Genomic DNA, 21,072 nt, shown 5'->3' on the forward strand with positions numbered 1-21,072 from the left:
TCCTTTCTGGTCGCTTTCGCCTGGGAGAGTCCCTTGCGGCGAGGCCGGGGAAGAGAGAGAGGGCACGGAATTAGGCACAGAAAGAGGAAGAAAAAGTGAGAACAGCAGGCATGCCAGGCTCAAAGTGACTGCGGCTTCGCTCCCAGTTGGGAACGGACCGTGAACCAGGGAACTCCCGGCTCTCCCTCCCTCCCTCGTGAGGGAATTAGTGCAGCGCGCGCTCCCCAGCCCCGCGCCCTTCTCGCCCTCTCCTCCGGTGGGAGTCCCCGCGGCAGCAGGTGATCGCGTCCGGCAAGAGTTGAGGCGGAGCGCGCGGCGAGGGGCGGTGCAAGCGCGCGAAGGGAGAGAGGGCGGGCCGGGCAGGGCAGAGGCAAGCCCCGCTCCCGCTCGACGGACAGCTCACTTTACAAAGCGGCGCTCACGGCCTCGGAGCGCCGTGCAGTTCTTGCGCTCGGGACCCTCGCAAGGCAACGGGTGAGTTAACCTGCGGGGAGGCTTCCTTGGCAGGGGCGGGCGGGAGGGCAAAGGCGCTCGGCGTGGGAGTTCCTGCTTCGCCTGGCCCCGTGGTGAATGAGGAAGCAGGGCAGGCGCTGCTCCCCCTCCTTCTCCGAGCCAGCCGCCCATTCTCTCGCTCCGTCATCCGCCCTCCCTCACCCGACCCCATTCCGGCGCTGAGGGGCTGCATGAAAAGGCTGAACATCTCTCTGCTCCTTCCAGCCGGAGGTGAAGGAGCCCGGCTCCGCGCTCGGACTCCCAAGTAGCTCGAGTTCCACCCTCGGAAGGGCGAGCTTGGCTCCCGCCTTTCGCTTTGGGTTGGGTGACACACTTGGGTGGAAGGAGCGCCTCCGAGCTTCCCGCTCCCTCGTTCCTGCTTCCCCCTTTGCAATCCAGGGGAGTCCGGGACAGGACAAGAGTTTACCGGGTCATGCCGATGGGGAGGGGTGTGTGTGTTGCACAACTGCGGACTCGAACAGAGATGGTGTGTGTAACATCTGCCGGAGGGTTGGCTTCACTCGAACTTCCTCGTTTTAAGAGCCTCCATATTTTCTTTACGTGTTCTGCCAAATTCATGCACATCGAATTCTTGCCTCAGTAAGGAGTGAAGGGCTGAGTCGTTGATGGAAGTTTGTTTCTCTTTGCAGCTCATTGCATGTGTGTGTTGGCAACATTTATGTTCTCTACCCACTTCTCAGAGTTCTGTCATGAATGAATTCTTAAATGAACCCTCTTTGGGTGGAGGGAATATTGAAACATATTTGGGATGTGAAACTCCAGGCTCATCAGAAAGCACTTCCAAAAGCTGCTGCTGGTGTTGTTCAGTAAAATTGGAAATCTAGCCTCTGCGGCTTAGTATTTGTAGAAAAGGTTGGTTATCTTGAAAGAACAGAGAGCTTCGGCTATTGGGCGGTATAAAAATGTAATAAATAAATAAATAAACGCTACAACAGTATGCAGAAAACATAGTGGCAAGATATCCTTCTCTCCTGGAAGAGAAGGATATCGGTGGCTACTCGTCCTGATGGCCATGTGCTACCCAGTATCAGAGGCATTGTGCCTATGTATACCAGTTGCTGGGGAACATGGGTGGGGAGGTGCTGTTGCACCATGTTCTGCTTGTGGGTCCCTGGGCAACAGCTGGTTGGCCAGTGTGTGAACAAAGTGCTGGACTAGATGGACCCTCAGTCTGATCCAGCATGGCACTTATGTTCTTATGACAGATATTAGACGTTTAAAGGACAGCAGCAGATAACACCCCTAGCAGTGTTTATCTAGAAGCCTGCTCTTTGCTGCACCAGCAGATAATTGCCAGCTGTATCACTGCTGTATTCATTGGGTTTATGGCATATATTTTGTGTTCTGTTCTGAAACCTCAGTTGTCGTCCATTAGGATCGCAATACATCCTTTTACTACATCTAGAAACAGCATGTTGAGTAGTTCAGTGATAAGGATTAGCGAAAGTTCCCCATCTCACAAAACCGGCTTGGTTAGTGTTTATACCTGTTTGTTTTATTTTGGGGTGGAGGGGTATTTGCCTTCCCATGCCTTGTATGGTTGGATTTGCTTATATTAGTCATCTCAGGTTATTTGCTATTTGTTAATACGTTTCTATTGTTCACTTGTTTTCTGCTTGTGGTAGACTCTTGTCATCAGTGGTGGGTGAGTAACCCTCTCCTTGGGCAGAGAGTTGGACTAGATGTCCATTTGGCCTCCTCCAACCAACTCCATTTTCCCTGTCAACACAATCCATGATAGAAGTGCTAATTATATTCACCATGATGCTGTACCAGTGTTGCTTGGAAATTTCTCTGGTGTTTCAGGCAGATATAGTAATGGTGGTCAAACTTCTTAACAGAAGCACCAAATGAGCTTCAAAGTGTGTAATAACACCACTCCAGTGCACGCTATGGTAATATGTAACCAGACACAAAGCCCTTTCTGCTTTTGTACAAGTGTGCAGCACACATGCTCCAGGTTGGCCACTTACAAGATACACTAGCATAAATTATTCCGTTCCTCCAGAGATGTCATTTTTGTACTGCAAAAGAAAACCTGTGCATTGAGCAATATGCTGCTGCTTCCTGTCACAGTAGCAATTATATTTCTAAATAAAATGGCTGAATGGTACAAATAACTGTTAGTCTAGGCTTGGGCCATAAAATAATTAGTTCCAGGAAGTGTAGCAAGCTGCCTCTGGGGAGCATGTATGGAGGAGTTCATAATTTAGCCCATAAAGATCTGAGAATACTGTGGATTTGTGCAATTTGGTTGTCTTTAAATTTAATGCAGATGGTGACAATTCTGTACCATCTGGATAATGGAAAGGTGACGTAGTATATTAAAAAAGCAATTTATTTACCCTTGGGCTGAATCCGATGCTTGCTTTCCTGAGAGCAACCTCCATTGTGTCAGTGGGACTTGCATCTGAGTAACCATGAAGAGGGTTTGGGCATTCACTGCACAAACCCAATATGATGAACACATTTCTAGTTTTGCTTAAATTATAAAAACACATAACGGAAAGTACATGGTGATGAATAAAGGAAACACATGAGAGCCAGTGTGGTGTTGTGGTTAGATTAGGATTGAGCAGGCCCAGGTTCGTGAAGCTCATTAGTTAACATTGGGCCAGACACGATGGGCATGTCTAGACCAGCCCTATATTCTGGGGTAGCACCTGGATCATCCTTGTGCATCCAAATGACACACAAGGGATCCCCGGGGGCAACCCAGGATGACCAGGGACTTTCCCAGGATATACGGAACCATGGAAACCCCGACTTTTCCATGGTTCTGGGACCATACCATGAGCAAGGGCTGTGTGGCCACTGCTCCTGGGTTGTCCCATCCTCCCTGTGAGTAGTGGGGCACTTGAAATGGGAATGGAGCTGCACGGCAGCAGTCCGTGCCCATCAGGGGTGGGGAGCGGGGTCGGGTTTTCTTTTTTAAAAATCACTTTTTGCACTGGAGTGCAAGTGCACTCTTCCTTGTTTTTCGTCTTTTTTAAATGGCAGCTGCGACGTCCTTCTGTGATGTCGCACGACCATCAAGACACCCACAGAGGATCGCAGAAGCCGGTAAGTCCACGATCCTTCACCCTCCCTCCCTCTACACCCTGTGGTGTAGACATGCCCCATGTTTTAGCCTAACCTACCTCACAGGTTTGTTGTGAAGCTAAAATGGGCAGGTAGTACGCTTTGAGCACCTATTAGGAAAGGAAACATATAAATGTAGTAAATAAATATCTGCCGCTTAGTGTGTTAATGCATGTACCTGGCATATAACAGCATTTATAATCTATACACATCTGTCTCACATGTTTATTGTAAGGTGATTCAGTGATTTTTCAGCAAATTTAATAATGCAGCATAGTGAGAAATATTTTATTTATTTATTTATTTATTTATTACATTTCTATACCGCCCAATAACCGGAGCTCTCTGGGCGGTTCACAAAAATTAAAACCATTCAAAGTATAAAATTAAAGTATAAAAATTTAAAAGTATAAAGTATATAAAATCAAAGTATAAAAATTAAAACCATTCAAAGTTAGCATACTAAGTACTACTTAGTATGCTAACCTTTTTGTTCTGCAATTGTCAAATTGTCTTCGATGGTACTAATGTGAATCATTGGGAGGATTGCAGTCTTGATGTTGTTACTCATTAAACACTAACATTTCCTTAATTTGGACTAGTCCCATTTTCTGGCAGCCTGAGCTTATAAATCTGCTTTAGCATTGGTGATAGCAACTGAAGCACCACCTTGTACTTTGCAAGTAGTCCACTTGTACAGTTCCATTACACTAAGGAACAGCAGTGCATTCCTGTCTCCAAGGCATGTGAATGGTTGGGGATGCTGTAAGGAACTAATGCCTAGTATTATAGACAATGTTTGTTTGTTTAGAGAAGAGTTATATATTACCCTTCATTAAAATACCAGCACAGTGTATAGCATCTCGTGTCTCAATACAATAAAAACAACAGATGTTAAACTCTTAACATTTACAGCAAGTTAAAATACTTGAGTAAATAAAAATGTTTTATGCAGTACATTCCGTAACTAGGATGCCACTGCTGAAAAAAGCCCTGCCCTTTGTTGTAGAATAGATGATTAGGGCCTCAGGAAAAGATCTTAAAGCCTGGGCAGTAGGGAAAAAGTGTTCCTTCAGGTGTTCAGGTTTCAAGATATTTAGGACTTTAAAGATGAGAACCAGTACCTTCAATTGGATCTGAAAGGGAGCAGGCAGTCAATGGAGTTCTTATAAGGTTGGCATGATTTGCATAAACCTGTCCATACCAGCCAATCTTGTCAAAATCCAGCTTTAATTGATTGGCTTTCATCCAACCCATTAATACATTCAGGCAATGATTCAGCACTTTCATAGCCTCACCTGACGAAGAGAAATAGAACAAAGCGAAGGAGTGTGAAATTATTCTTCCTAGGAGCAATTATATTTGTATAGAGGAGCAAGACTACTTTACCTGGAGACCTGGGTTAATTAAGAGGCATGAAATAGACAGAACTGATGTTTGGTGAACAAGGGACAAAGAGCAGCTAAGAAAGAACCTATAGCCTGGGATCTTTAGCTATAGGGATACAGAAATGAAAGGAAAGAAGAGTCCAGTTTGATACCTCACTAAGAGAGTGAAAATATTCAGAGCTGGCCTTACTCATAGGCTATAACAATTAGTAGAACAATTGAAGTGTCCTCAGTTAATTGGGCAGCAGAATTGTTTAAAAATGATAATTATTTTTCATTCAGTTGGCAGATTGTCTTAGAAGAGGCATTGCTTTCCTTCCTTACACTTTTAAGAGAATACCACTTTTAAGTTAGGCTATGCTGTGAGTATGTGTATTATCTGAAAATATTCTGTGTTTACTTCAGTAGTATTGTTTTTATTCCTAAGTAAATTCAATGCAGATTCAGTCAATTGACTAAAATACTAATGTCTTTAATTGGTTGACAGCCCTATGAGTATAGTGATGCAACTTCCTAATGCCTTTCTATTTCTTTATATCTTTCTCATTGGAGGTTGTTAGGTTGTTGACATAAAGTGGAAGCAGATTGTGCTCAATGCACATCCCAACAAATACCAGGTTAATTAACTCATGATTTGCCACTGTGATGTGTGAATTGGCCCAATTGTAGTCCTAAGGAAGTTGGTGGTACTACTCCTGGCACTTGTAGATAGTCATGTGCCATCTGCCAACAGAGATGCCCAAAAGAGAGAGAGAGAGAGAGAGAGGCAAAGATGTAGAACAAAGGATGTTATTTAATATGATAAAACAAATCTGATTTGTTTCGGACCCGTGTCAGATTTATTTTATCATACTAAATATCATTTTTTGTTCTACCCCTTTGCCGTTGGCTTTCTTTGGTATCTCCGTTGTAGTTTCCTTTCTTTCTTTCTTTTTGCTTTTGCCAGCTGCCAACAGCACATAAAAATCTTTTATTATAAATATGAGGTTTTCAGGAGTTAATCATATCGTATGAAATAGAATGCATGCGCAAATGATGAGTCATTCTTTAATGATAAATGAAGAGTTTCAGTGCTGCTCTATCAGTATTAGTTTAACTGGGTGAATGTGCCATTTGATGCCAAATTCATTTTTGTCGTCTTGATCCTTAAAGTACCCTGGGATCATACTGCTGATTTATAATGTGCAACCCTCTGTTCAATTCTCTTACACAGTGGCTTTTTCACATTCTCCCACACAACCTACTGCCCATGACAGACTATGACTCTGCCTATGCTAGTCAAACGAAAACTTAACTTGTTAAATTATTATTATTATTATTATTATTATTATTATTATTATTATTAAAAGATGGGTACTTTGTAAGGTATTGGTAAAATCATGTCATTCAGCAATGATATGTTATTTCTGAATTGACAGAGTATATGTCCAATCTGAAAGGATATAAATAAATTGTATCACTCAAGAAAAGTTCTGAACTGTAAGCTCATATTGGCACTAGTTTCTTAGGGCAGTTTTGGAATGTCTGCCAGTTCTTAAGAGGAAGTTTCTACATTGGCTGCCAAATAATTCGTGGAATGGGAGGATTAGAAGATTTGCATGTGGTATCTTCCATTTAGATGCTTCAGTAAGTTGAACTGGATCTTGCAATGGTAGTTGTGAATCTACATCTCTTACAGTGCAATCCTATACATGTCTACTTAAAAGTAAATCCTAATGAGTTCAGTGGGGCTTACTCTTAGGCAAGTGGATGTAGAATTTCAAGCACCCATGTGTGTGTGTTTTCATGGATTGTACACATTAATGGACAAACACAGCCCTTGAGAGCAATCCTCTATCAGTATGCCAATGAGGTACACATACAGTTGTTTACATATGATTGCTGCTGGCAGGCTACTGTAAAAGTATCACCAGTTTTCACTAACAGAATTTGAAGGCACATTCACATAAACAGAAACTTGGTTTTAGGTATTTTAGTTTTGTGAGTTTGGAGAGCTGTGCAATTTGTTTACCATAATACTCGGTAATGTATTTTCAAATAGAAGAGCACTTTTGGGGGCACATTTAGCTTGTTTTCATGTGGTGTTTATAGCGTGATCAATAGTGTTAGAAATGTACTGTGATAGCCACGTAAAACTAAGGTTTCTGTATTGGTGCATTTACTATCACAATTTAAAATATTGCTAAAGAGGTAATCCTCTACATGTCTAGTCTGAAAAAAGTCCTACAACTCCTAGTATCTTTCGTGTCACCCATGATTTCTGAAGCATAATGGGAGTTGTAGGACTTTTTTCTGTCCAAACATGGAAAGGATTGTGTGCTAAAACATTTAATTTACACTGCACCCCAAGTCTGTACAGTCTTCCTTATGATTATGTTCTTTTAAACAGGTAGGAAGCTGCCAAACTATAAAAAGGCAAACTTATGAGACAGCTTTAGGTGCCCGTTAACAGTGAACAGAGCCAAAACAAAAAAGCACATGTCAGTTCTAATTCGTTCACTGCATTTTCTTTCCATGAGTTCAAAGTACTTGCTAAGCCCTAGTGCAGACAAAACATTGCCCAATTTTCTAACCATGGTTAAGAGATTGGGAAAATACCACTGGCTTAAGTGATTCTCCCTCTCTTCTCTTGCACATGAATTCCCTCCCCACCCCCCTACATTCATTTCCAGAACTAACTAGATTTAGCATTATGTCCGCATCAGACTTGAGATATTGATGACTCAAGCTGTTTTGGAACTTGCTTGCTCAGGGTGGTTGTCTCTAATGAAAGGGAGGGAATATTTGAATGCAAAAGGGAAGGAGGAAGAGGTGTTAGCAATCTCCAAACCAAACCATAGGTCAAACCATGCCATAGGTATGACATCAGGCAGCGTTACGTCTGTGCCAGTCACAGTTGAAGAAATATTACTGCCTGAGGTGAAAAAATGAAGTAGTGCTTGCTGCCCTTTAGTGCACTTACATTTTTTTGTCAAAGTGGTGGTCTGTATTGTAGTGGTCAAAAAGCACCCGAAAAAGTCATTTGGTGACCCTGAACACCTGACAATGGGCATTTCTATCAAGGCAGGTGATAAACTGAAATGATCCTCACATAGTACTAATAGCCTGATCCCCTTCAGAATTACGCATACTGGTTCAAAAACATCAGCTGCTACAGAATGCAGGTATCCAGGGTGCTGATTAGAGCCAGGTGGTTAGAACATAGAATGCCAGTTCTGTACATCTCTCCTTACTAGTGCACTTACCACTGCTTGCTTGTATATTTTCAGGCCCAATTGACTTTTCGGGCACTGCCTAAACAGTTTGGGACCAGGGGGGGACCAGGGATCTACACTACTGCTTTAAAGCAATTTGATACCATTTTGAAAACTGTATATGGAGTGTGTCCTAGGCCCCAACAGTTGTCAAAACTGTTATAAAGCGCTTTAAAGCAGTAGTGTAGATCCTGCCCAGGTTATCTGAAGGACTCCCTACACTGAACAAATCTGCCTGAGCATTTGGATGTGCTTCAGAGGCCCTACCTGCAAGTGAGATTGATTTCATTTGTGCACATGAAAGAGAGAAAGGACCTTTTCTGTGTTATGGAACTCCCTTTCCACTGAGGTGCACATGGCTCCAATACTGCAAACGTTTTAGCGGGCTTTTAACACGTATTTGTTTTGGACTGCTGTCTTTTAAATGAAACTCTGCTGGTTTAAAATGATTGCAATGCTATTATTATTAAAAAAAATCAGTACTATTTATTGGAATATCTGCTCCTGTTTTATTAGTATTTCAATTAACCGCTGTTTTTTGTTTTGGATTGTTTTTAAAATAGGCTCTTTTTATAATGTCTAGATATTTTTGTTTCTAGTGCATTTTTTATTATTATAGAAGCTGGTTTGTTAAGGCTGTACCCTCAAATATGAGATATAAATGAGTATAAAGATAAATAAAAAATAAAGCATGGGACTGGGCTGTAAAAGTGACCAAAGGCATAATCCAACTCTCACTGCGACAGACCAATTCTCACTACCACCACCCACGTACCACGCATATATGAAAAGATCAGTTCCTCCACGTTATACAGACCATTCAAACCCAAATTGTTCTGTACATTCTAGTACACTGAAACAACTGCATTAGGTCTCTTGATTATGCATTTTACAGTTCACTTTCCCATCAAAACATTAAAAAAAACCTGGATGTTCCCAAACATGCAAAAAGAAGGAAATTCAGGGTGAGTGTGGGTAGGGAGCTATGCTTTAGCAACAATCCCAAAAACACAAAAATAAAATATCTCTCTCATTAATTTGTATTCCAAGCTAGAAAAGAAATTCTAATCATCTAGCTGTGGTAATAACGGGAGGTCTTTCTTCCATTTTCTCCTCCACACTCCCTGTTAAATGGAGTATTGCTTTCACAATATAGTAAGTGCTAGGTGAGAAACTCCATTCAACTCAGAATTTACATTGTAATCCTATGCATATTTACTCAGAAGTAAGTCCCATAAATTCAAAAGCTGTATAGAATTCCAATGTTACTTCTGAGTAAACTCTGAATTAACTCTGCCTGGACTCTAGTAGGCTACAAATCTTAAAATAATGACTCCTTTCATTTGAGTCCTTGGATGCTTAATCTAATGTCATGACAAAATCTCTTGAACGAGGCATTGCACTTCTCATATGCTGCTTTTACCATTTGTGATATTGCACAGGGAGGTTTTTTGGGCTATGCCTTTCCTTTAAAATTAGCTCAACATCTTCCATCTCTAAATTGCCATCTGAGGCAGATTATTTATCCTTGATTGCCTCTAAATATGAATATTTTATTTATTTACCTACTGCATTTATATTGTCCACACAATAATACAGTTTTCTGGGTGGCTCACAAAGATAAAATGCAGTATTAAAAACATTGTAAGAACAGTGCAGCGTAAACATTGCAGAAGATAGTAATGTACAATCAAATGCATAGTAGGCTTAAAAGTACATAATATACTAGCAGTTGGGTATTTTAAGATCACAGATTTTAAAAGCCTGAGAAAATAAAATGGCCTTCCTCTCTGGTGCTGAAAACACAATAAAAAGGTGCAAGGTGAGCTTCCCTAAGGAGACTGTTCCACAGCTGGAATAGCCTCCCCAGGGAAGGCCTTCTCTGAGAAGACTTTCTCCCTAGTACTTAGCCACTTCTGAGGTACCCTCAGAGTAGGGCCTCTGAAGAGTATCTAAATATTCAGGAAATTATATACAGGATAAAGAGATATTTTGGATAAAATGCTCTCTAGCTGTTAAAGGCTTTAAATTGGTTCTGGAAATGGACTGGGAGCTAGTGCAGCTGTCAAAGCACAGGTATAATATTATCAAATTGCCCAGTCCTAGTTTATAATCTTGAGGCCCTATTTTAGACCAACCACTCTTTTCAGGCCATTTTTAAAGGCAGTCCCATGTAAAACACATTGTAGTACTCTAGTATTTAGCTATACTAATATGACACTTTTCAGTAGTCAAACTTTATCAACATAGTTGCAGTTCTTATCATGTCTGGGCCAACAACTGTGTTTTAATTATGGTGTGTATGCCAAAGGTGCATAATTAAAGAAATGTTTTAATATATTTCTCTAGCATATTTAATGTCCGAGAGCAGGCAACAACATATTCAGAACTTGGCTACCTAGGAAAGCTGTTATGAATTAGACTGCAAGTCAGTTTTTGCTACACACTGTTTGTAAAATGTCCTTTGAATTATTGCATTTTTTTGAAGGCCAGCTGAACAAGCAAAGAAGGACGTAATGTTGCCTTCATAAAATGAAAATTTAAGCAGCACAGGAGTGTACGTTCATACATACACTCTTATTCATGGCCTTATTTGAGAGACTTCACAGTAGTCATGATTGTGCTGGTGCAGCCCCATTGTGTATTTTACTATCAGTTTTATTCTGCTTTTGTTCTAGATTACTTTCAGTATAGTTCATCCAAAGAAAATAAATTATCTGACTCAAATTTCAACATTTAGGTGTTGTGACTTCTTGGTTTCCCGCCATAATAATATCTGAGTACAGCCTGCATGAATACAACTGTATGTGTTAAACTGCTCTGAGCTACATTTCTAGAAGTGATAGTGAACAAGAGCTTAATCCAGTACTATTCTCTTAACCACTAAACAGAAAGATTTCAAATAGGAGAGTTTCTAGAAGCCTTCTAAACTCATTAGATCAGCTTTCTCCAACTTGTAGCCTCCAGATATTTTGGACTACAACTTCTTTAAGCGCCAGCCAGCATTACAAATGTTGAGGAATGATAAGAGTTGAAGACCAAAACATCTGGAGGGTCGCAAGTCAGGGAAGGCTGCATTAGATAGGCTTCTTGTTGAGTAGTTATGGGAAATTGTTTTCCCATAGTGAAAGAAGGCAGAGGGGAAATGTGCATTCTGGTACATGAGAAATTTAGCACTTGGGGTTTAAGATAAATGGGAAGGGGGAGACAAACAATGTACAAATTAGTGTTGGGGATGTGACTAATCAAATAAGATTTGGTCAATTATTAAAATATTTTTATGCATTCATGTTTTAAGAACAACAAAGATATCAACAGGTTTAATAACAAAATAGTGTTATTAATATCTTTAAAAAACAAATTAGAAAACTATTATTGTGAAATGATACAGTTTTTAAAAGATGTTAACAAATGATTGATTTTATTAACCTTTTATTCTCCTCTTCCCTCTCCAATGAACTCAAGCCTGTATACATAGTGGGTGTGCTTGGACGATCACACATTGGGGAGAAGCCATTGTGTACAGCACCATTTGCATAATCCCCCCAGGATGCAGTGCAGGTCGGTGTGTCTTGAAAACCTAATGCGTGGTGTGGCAAGGGTAGCTTCGTACCCACCCTGCAAGCTCGATTGCATGTAGTGGATTGTAGGGTGAGTCTGAAGCCACCCTTGCTATGCTTGGATTGGATGGCACACCAACCCGTGCTGCATCGTGGAGGATTATGCAAATAGTGGTCACATGCACTCCACATGAGGGAGTGGAGGGAGAAGCCATGATGGCTTCTTTCCCCTGAAAGTTCATCATAACCTGGTTATTCTCTCCCCTTCCACCACCACCCACCCATTTTTACCTCACAAGAACTCTATGAAAGTAAGCTAGGCTGAGAGTTTGACTGGCCTAGCATCACGTAATGAGCGTCATGGCTAATTGAGGATTTTTTATTTAGCTTTTTAATATAGCATGCCAAACCACCATTTTTCTAAAGCATAGGTTTCTAAATTATACAACACTATTAAGTACTGTTGAACTATGTTTATCTGGAATGCAACATTCCAATTTCATTACTCATGCTTTCTAGAGGCCTGCTTAATTATCTGGAAATTCATTTAGTAAGATGTTCAAAGCTGGGAATTTAGGTGTTTTTTCTTCGTTTCTTTACAAATGTTTCACAAGCTTAAAAAAACCCCTGAAAGTGTCTTTAAAACAGTTTCTTTAGGTTTCCTTAAATTAGTCTCATGTCTGCTGCTAACTTGCTATGGATTGAAACTAGCACAATTTCGCTCCCACACCCTTGTGACTGAGATAAAGAATTACTTCTGAGAAAGTAGCTATTTCAAATGAAGAGATAAGGAAGCTTGTGATCAAAACATAAGTAACCCAGAGCTGCTAGCTACAAGGGCATAATGTGGACTGTGTCCATGCATGTAGAGATCTCCAGAGGGTAGGCTATACTCCATCTTTGGTGTGCATGTAGGGATCTCAACAAGGCACCAGTTTTACCTCTTCTTTCTTTGATGTATATGTACACAGCCCATCTGGATATTACAATCAATCTCTCCACTTTCTGTTGTGCCCACACAGCAAAGTGGTCAAAAGCAGGGCTTTGTAATGCTCCTAAGGAACCCTGTCTGTGTATGGAAGGGTCATATCCCAGGTTTGGGAGGAATTGTGAGTTGGGCCTCAAAATGAAATTCAAAAAGATTTTTTTTTAAAAGAAAGTTCTATTAAAGGACATACTGGCTGCATTTGGACGTCTCTTTAAGCCATGATGGGTTAATAAGCTACTCACAGTAGCTTATGTTGAAAATAAGATACTGTTATCCCCCACATGAACAGACAAATGAGCTACTGTGTGTAATCTGAGTGATCCTCCTGCCCCCTGTCCAGTTACAGTCCTCCTGCCCCAGCATTGGTGCTGTTTTACCCATTGACAACATCACAGCAGTCTGTTTTAACCTTCAACAATGTCCCAATGAGAAGGTAGAGGTTAATTCAGTGCTCCCAGCATCGCTCCAACAAGAGGATGATTGCTCTAAAGCGCTGGAATTATGCAGGATTTGGACCAAATGTCATGCACAGCCTTTCCTAGTTGGGAAGCACCTGATGAGCCATGATTGCACATAAAGGAGCGAACCCCCTGGGGTGGTGCAGATAAACCGGGCAAAAAGCGGGTGGTGCAGATAAACCCTTGGAAGTCTGCAGGATCAGGACCAAACTTCATACATAGTCTCCCCTAGTAGGGATGCATATGAGGCCCATTGAAAACCCTGTGCACTGACAAAGCCATGAGAGTGAAAGCACTTTTTCACCCAAAAGTGGGTGGCAGGTATAACTCCATGGAAGTTTGTAGGAATGGAGCAAAAATTTATACAACACATCCCCTGACAAGGGTGCACACAAGGCAAAATGACAATCCTGCACAGCTGTCTTCACCCGACCAATACAGTGTTTGACACTTGGAGAGGTTACAGAGGACACTGCCGGGGAACACTTGGGGTCGGGCTGCTAGAACAATCAGATCATAGAAACAGAGATCTGCCAGCTAGTGAACTGTGGCAGTAGCAGTTTGGAATGCTCTTGTCAAGGGGGCATGGCCTTGGTCACATGTCTAATTCTACACCTCACAATTAAGACAAACCTGTTCTACATAATGTGTTAATGTTAAAATCACTGAACTAAAGAACAAGTAAGACATTAAATGTATCAGAAATTAACATTTATTTTTAGTTGCTGTATAAATTTTAAGACTCTTCCTCCCAATGTGCCCAGGAATACTTTTCAGTCGATCTTATTTTTCTTAAAAGTAGGATGAAAAGGAGGACAGGGCTCCTGTATGTACGCCGCCCTGAGATCTTATTGATATAGGGCGGGATATAAATGTTTTAAATAAATTTTTTAAAAAGAGAATTTCAGCAGTTAAAGCTGTAGGAGCCCTGCCCTCTTTTGTATCTGGTCACACTAGGCAGGGCTTCTGCAGCCTTAATTGTTGTGATGAACAGGGACTCTCACCAGGTGCTGCATGCATACAAATGACACCTGCTGAAATTCCCTTTTCTATACAACTGCTAAGGATGCAGGAGCTCTGTCCTCCATTCCACATGGTCAGCCTATTATTGCCAACAATAGCTATCCCCAACCTGGTGCTCTCCAGATGTTTTGGATTTCAACTCCTATCAGCCCCAATGGTGAGGAATGCTGGGAGTTGAAATCCAGCATCTATGGAGGGCATCAGGTTGTGCTGCGGCTGGACAACAAGAGAATCAAGAGTCTTAGAAGTACTTTGTGGGTAGCATTTTGAACACCCAGCTGCTGTGTGCACAACCAGCCACACAATAAACCTATGAGATTATGAAGAAACTTCTGTCATGCATAGGCAAAAGAACCTGTAGAAACTGACTTCACATTTGCAGAAGAGGCAGGTATAGTAGTTCTCCAAGAACATACAAATTATTGTTGAAACAAGTTAAACAATCTTATCTCATGAATGATATCACTAAATTCCTGTCACTAACTCTGAAAGCAACAGTCTCAAACTCTCTTCACTCATTTCTCAACCTCACTGAATCTAACTTCTACAACAGACTCTAACTGAATCCCCTCAACTCCTCTCAAGAAATTTCAAGCTGCCTAGAATATATTTATAATCTGTTGCTTTAGCCATAACAATAATAGAAAAGAAGCTCTAAGGAAATAGATAAGGCTGCAAAAATGCCCATCATGCCCTGGACTACTGAAACATGCTCTAAATCAGTCTTCTACAACCTGGCGCCCTCCAATTGCTATAGACTTCAAGGGCCCTCAGTCCCAGCCTGTGTGGCTGAGGCCTTTGCTAGACCTACCGGATATCCCAGGATGGAGGAGGGGTGATCTCATGTTGTCAATAACACAAGATCCCGCCCTCATCTACACGTAATGCGAGGCGACTCAAGTAGAGAGCCGTCGCGTCTGCCATTATTTTTTTTAAAGGAACAAAGTGCACAAACGCTCGTGCGCCAAGGTAAGGTGTTTTTTTTTTAAGGGTTTCCCTGCTCTCCCCACCCTGTGCCCCATGCGCAGCTCCCGGCTCCTCATGAGTAATTGCACAGAGCCCGGGATCCCCTGCACGGGCAATCCTAGGTATCAGCCCAGGATAACCCCTGGTCTAGCAAAGGCCTAAGAGTCAGAAATCCTGGGAGCTGCAACAGCCTGGGGAAAACTTCTCTAAATAGATCTAACTTTAAAGGGGGGGAACTGGAAATGTCACTTGCCTTTTCACAAGTTTGGCTGGAACATTTCTATTTGAGAAGCCATTTGTTGGCTTTGAATGAACACAATTTAATGCTTTCATGATGTTTTATAATTTTTGCTGGACTGATTTTACCTTTTGATCTATTTATTCTGATTTTGTTATACTTTTGTCGTATAGTAATTATACATGGTGGCATCCAAAGGCAGTGTTTAAAAAGCTAACAAAATACAAAAGGATAGCCTAATTCAATTTTGCAAGAAATTTATATAAAATATTTTAGCTACCACGTAAACATCATCAGTATGAAACAACTGATGGCAACCTTTTTTTAAAAAAAAACCTGCTGTTTGCTGTAACCAAAATAGCTTCATTACTTCTGGATTCCTTGTCACCCAGCAGAATGGGCTACTACTAATTAATGGAACAGATGGAACCAGAATGGCAGCACCACAAGCCAAGAAAAAACAAATCCGCAAAACCAGAACTGAAACAAGGGCAGGAGTTTGTTTTTTTCCTATTAATGTGTTAGGTCAGATAGTAATTTTATCTGGAGAAGTGGTCAGAAATTTATTAGGATAAAGGGAACAAAGCAGGAAGATATATATATGTCCCTCCCTTCTGCATCACAATTATAAATGCAAAATAAAGCAAAGTTCATAATGTTAAGGTAACATCCTCCCAAGCTATGGAATGGGTGGGTTCTAGCCTCTTTCAAATTCTCTTCTGAATGTACTTTGTACACTATGCCCATTTGAAACCTTAAAGAAATTAGTAGTTTGTTAAAGTAAATTTACACTTAATGAACACTAAAAATGAAATAAAGGCACAAATGAGCTAATTTCCCAAATTGGAATACCCGGTCCTCCTGGAAGTGCAAGAAGGGCAAGGGTGAACGAAATCACATCCCTTTAGCTTTTTCACAGTATCATCTCCCAAGTTGGAAGATAATGTGTGCATGATGAGTGTGGGTGGGTGTCTGTCACTCCTCTTTCAAGAATTTGAACACAGAGGAAAAAACTAGGTCTGTTAAAAACCATTTATCTGGTGTGAAGCTGAATGTTTTAGTTATGGATGTACATTTTAAAACACATTTTCCAGGCAACACTGTGGCAGGAGAAGGAGGATCGTGCTCCGTACCTCTTTGCCCCACTGGTGCTGCTGCCACCACCACTGGTCTGGTGGGCCGCTGCTGCTGGTGGGCCTGGTGCGTTTTCACAGCAGTCTCAGGGATGCCGGAAGTCTCGTAAGATTTTAGACTTCCTGGGGAAAGCAAGTGGCCAAAAAACGAAGCTTGACCATCACCGCTAGGTGCCTGTTTTCCCCGGTAAATTGGCCCCCAGCCCCAGTTGCCCCAGTCAAGCCTTGTCTTGACAGAGGACTCTGGGCATTTCACTCTACTTTCTCTGCTTCTCAGAAATCATCATTTCCAGAACAGGAATGGAGAGCAGGGACAGGAGAGATGCATATGAACATGTGGGAATTTCAGGCTGCCTCTGTCTTAGGATCTTCTGATGAGGCTCTTCTCTAGGCCCCCAAGCCTGGTGAAGTACATTATATAGCAACAAGGTGGAGCCTTGTTTGTAGTAGCACTCTGATTATTGAATATCCTCCCCTTGGAGTTACAACTAGTACCAACAAAATACTGTTTCAGGAGTAAGTTAAAACTTTATTTGCCCAAGCCTTTTAAACTTCGTTTATGTTCTATTGTACTGTTTTGGCTGCCTTTAATTTGTCGTCCTCATTATTGCCCATTGTAAACCACCCTGGTATCCTTAAGATGAAAGGTGGCTCAGAATGTTTTAAAAGAATGAATGAATAAATCAATAAATGAGAGTCTTACCTGTTTTTCCTTCCCTTTCTCACTCTGTGCTTTTCCTACCTTTTAAACAGTGGTCTCTTGCTACTTCTAAGTAGTGTTAGGGATGTATGCGGGCAGGAGCCGTTCAGGAGCCTTTTGGATCTACAGTTCTCTCCATATCAGATGAAATGTGGTGAGGAGTGAGAGGGCTTTTTGAGAAGTGTGTTTGTGGGAGTTGAGAGGTGACCGTGGGTGAGGCAGGAATAGCATACCAGCAGGTCATTTCAAAATGAGATTGATCTGTCCCACCACCTCCCACTGACTTCTCAAATAGCTTGCCAAAAAACAAAAACAAAAACCCTAGTTTTTGACTAAAGTTATTGCCGTGTAAACACTATTTTAATTGCAGAGTTAGTTCAAGATAATTTGCTTTCTGATGCAGACGACAAGATAATTACCTTCCCATTCCTTGTACAGAGGCTGACAAAACTGGCAACTAAACTTTACTCCAACACTAGTGATGGGACAGTGTCCTTCACCACACTGAGGAGAGCAGGCTAGCTAAGGCCAGCTGTCTGGTTGCACACAGCTCTGTTCTCCCAACACTTTGATACCACTCGCTACCTTAGGCTTCTGCTGGAGTGTGTGCCTGGGCTGGTTGCCTCTCTACTTGCTTGCTCAAGGAATAATAGGAATTACTGTGGGGTCTCAGGATAAATGGCTGGGGTGGAGCCTTGCTAACACCGCTGACCCTTAATAATCACTACCAACTCTGTTTATGAATTTGCCTTAAATTGTATTAGCTTTCATTGCTGTATTTAAGTAGCTAAACAAATGTGGACTAACCAGTTAAGTTTCAGGTCAATACTGAGTTCAGAAAATGTATATGTGCAGCATGACAAAAACATACATGGTTTCTATTAAGCATGCATTGTGAAATGGATTTTCCATTTCAAAAGTATTTTATTGTAAAACAGCCTTCTCCAACCTGGTGTTCTTCAGATGTTTTGGATGTTTTGGACTACAACTCCCAGAATTCCTGACTGTGCTGGCTGAGGCTGATGGGATTTGAATTCCAAAATATCTGGAAGACATCAGATTGGGGAAGGCTGTTGTAAATCATGTGTGCTGTGCTTAACGATATTATTTTCATCCTGAATCTGTAGAAGAGCCTGAGGTTAACGTTCAATCCTAAAACTTGAAGTGTCTCCAAATAATTCCTATAGGGCATGTTCTGTACACAGTAGGTAATTTGAGACTCAGGCTTCTTTTAAAAATAAAAAGCCTGAAGTGCTTTAGTTAATTCTGGTTTTGATTCATGAAAGTAGTAAGGAATGTTTATGGTTGGAAGAAATATCAATTGTTCTATTGGTATGAAGTTTCACCATAAATAATTGGAACATATTTGTTTTTGAGATTAAACACTATAACTGCTGATATACCCTGAACATAATCTCATTTCTTTGGGGTAGGGGGTAGGAAATCCCATTATTTCCAATAGAGCTTGTTGAAGACCATAGCCTTAAACCACATAATCAGCAAATAACTTTTGGAAGTTGCCAAGGAAGTATGCTTTGCATTAGTGAAGTCTGGTAGATAAAAGCATTTTATTTGAGCTGGAAGACATGTGTTCAAATCCTAGTTCAACTCTATGTTCAGAAGACTGAAGGCATTCATTTCATTTGAAGACATTGTATAATAACTGACTGCCATTTCTTTTAATGCCACATGTCTGGGGAAAACAATGCCTAATGTACTTGGTAATTATAGGAAAAGCCTCATTTTAAGTTTGTTTAAGGACTCAGCTGGATACCGTACAGGGATGTAATGCCACTGCCAAAACGAAAGTGACTAAGTATCTGAACTACATTCAGAGGATCAGTAAAATTATTCCTTTCTACAAATAAAACCTGAAATGATCCATATGTTTCCTAACTAGCTTTGAATCTGGCCTTGGGAATACATAGATGCATATTCTAGGAAAGAATTCAACAAACGTTGAAGCTTGTTACCAGCTATCAAGAGACATTTTAGGTGACAGTTTTCAGTGAATGTCAAGCTGTCCTTAGCAAAAATGGTGTCTGGCTCCTTATCCTGCTACAGTACTCCTGCCCAAACAGTGGCACTGTTTCACCTCTAAATTGCTGGATGTTTGCAGATGGGTCCAACATCAAACCCCCACACAACTACTCACCAAGGAACGAAAATTCCAAGTGCACCCAAAAAGGGTTGGTGGCTATGAAACCTTGGGACTTTGCACAATCAGGACAACACACACAGCCTCTCTTAATTGGGAGGCACCTGATCCAACAACTAAACACTGTGCAATTAGACCTGGAGGAGGGGAAATCCTAGGTGCACCAAAAAGGAGGTGGCACTAGTAAACCCCTGGAAGTTTGCATGATCAGGACCAAACTTCATACACAGCCTCTTCTATGGGGAGGAACCCGATTCACCCTCAAAACCCTGTACAATTATACACGGGGGAATCCGGAGTGCATCTAAAAGGGGGTGGTATGAATAAACCTTCAGAAAATAAGCAGGGGAAAAACCAGCGAAAAATGTGCATTTCTCCCATACACTAAAAGGACACAATTATGCAGGTACAAATTCACACAAATGTGAATTTGCGCTATTGCAAATTTGAGTGAATTTGCATTTGCATGAATTCACAGCTGTGCAAATGTGCACTTTAGACTATGGGGGAAATGCACATTTCTGGCTGGTTTTGCTTATTTTCCAAAGGTTGGTTTGTGCCATTCTCTATTTGGTGCACCTGGGATTTTCCCTCCCCTGGGTGAACTTGCTTATGATTTTGAAGGTGGATCCGGTGCCTCCTGACTATGGAAGGCTACCTATGAAGTGTGGTCCTGATCCTGCAAACCTTCAAGGGCTTATAGAGAAGCAGCAGCTATATGGTTCTCTCTTGCCACGTGACTCTATAGGCAAGCAAATTAAATCACAGTGCTTGACACAATAACCCACAGTGGGTTAAATAACACATGGTGTGCAATAGGGGTTATTAGAGGCAAATTTCAAGCAAATATTTTGGACAAATAACTCATTGTGGGTTAAAAAAGATCCCAAAGATGACATGATAACCCATGATGGGTAAATAATCCATCTGAACACATTTCTTAACTGTGAAATGCAGTTTAAGGGTAGGCAGAGTATCTTACTCACAGGCAACCCTCGCAAAGTTCAAGACTCTCACAATTTTCATGGGATTGATAGAAGGGCAGCCACTCATTGGTACCAGGCATTTCATGGCTGGATTATTCTTTGAAGTAGGAATAAATTTAGTTATTTAATTATCAAAACATCTATTGTGGCCAAATTGTTGATTCCCACCCACAGTTTCCTAGTAAACATGCCAAAGGACTATTGGCTCTTTCACAACATAGTTCCCAATCGCCTGGTTTAGTTGTGGTTTAGTGACAGGTATACATTGTTAGGAAGCCTCTGGAACGGAGAAAAAGAGTAATCATGAGAAGCAAATGTGTTGAATGTCATTATTGTTCCTCCTCCCCAGTTTGTGTGAAAAGGTGGGGTTCACCTTCATTGTAAGAGTTGTTGCCTCTTTGTATTGGCATTTGAGGAGCAAAGGCTGACTTGCTCAGTTGTTGAGAAACAACAGGACTAACTAGGGGTTGTTCCATAGAAACCCATTTATGCAGATGAAAATTCTACACAAAATTGGCAATAAAATGGTGAATGTTCTTCCTCTCTAATCAAGAAAGGTTGGACAGATAATGTAAACTAATGTACAGCTAGTACATGAAAAATTATGGAAAAACTAAATTATAGAA

At 41.2% G+C, this 21,072-nt stretch overlaps 1 protein-coding gene across 2 annotated transcripts in view; it reads left to right on the forward strand.

The window, feature by feature from the left end:
* Positions 1-385: 385 nt before the first annotated feature.
* PRKCD (protein kinase C delta) overlaps positions 386-21,072 on the forward strand; it is a 90,104-nt gene continuing 69,417 nt past the window's right edge. Inside the window, exon 1 of one of the 2 annotated variants that reach the window (XM_063121168.1) lies at positions 386-474. The gene's annotated coding sequence lies outside the window, so the exon portion shown is untranslated. Of the gene's footprint in view, positions 475-3,556; positions 3,577-21,072 lie in introns of those variants that run through there. The other variant, XM_063121167.1, reaches the window with a different exon arrangement.

This window comes from Elgaria multicarinata, chromosome 3 (assembly GCF_023053635.1).
Source record: "Elgaria multicarinata webbii isolate HBS135686 ecotype San Diego chromosome 3, rElgMul1.1.pri, whole genome shotgun sequence".
NCBI classification, from domain to species: Eukaryota; Metazoa; Chordata; class Lepidosauria; order Squamata; family Anguidae; genus Elgaria; species Elgaria multicarinata.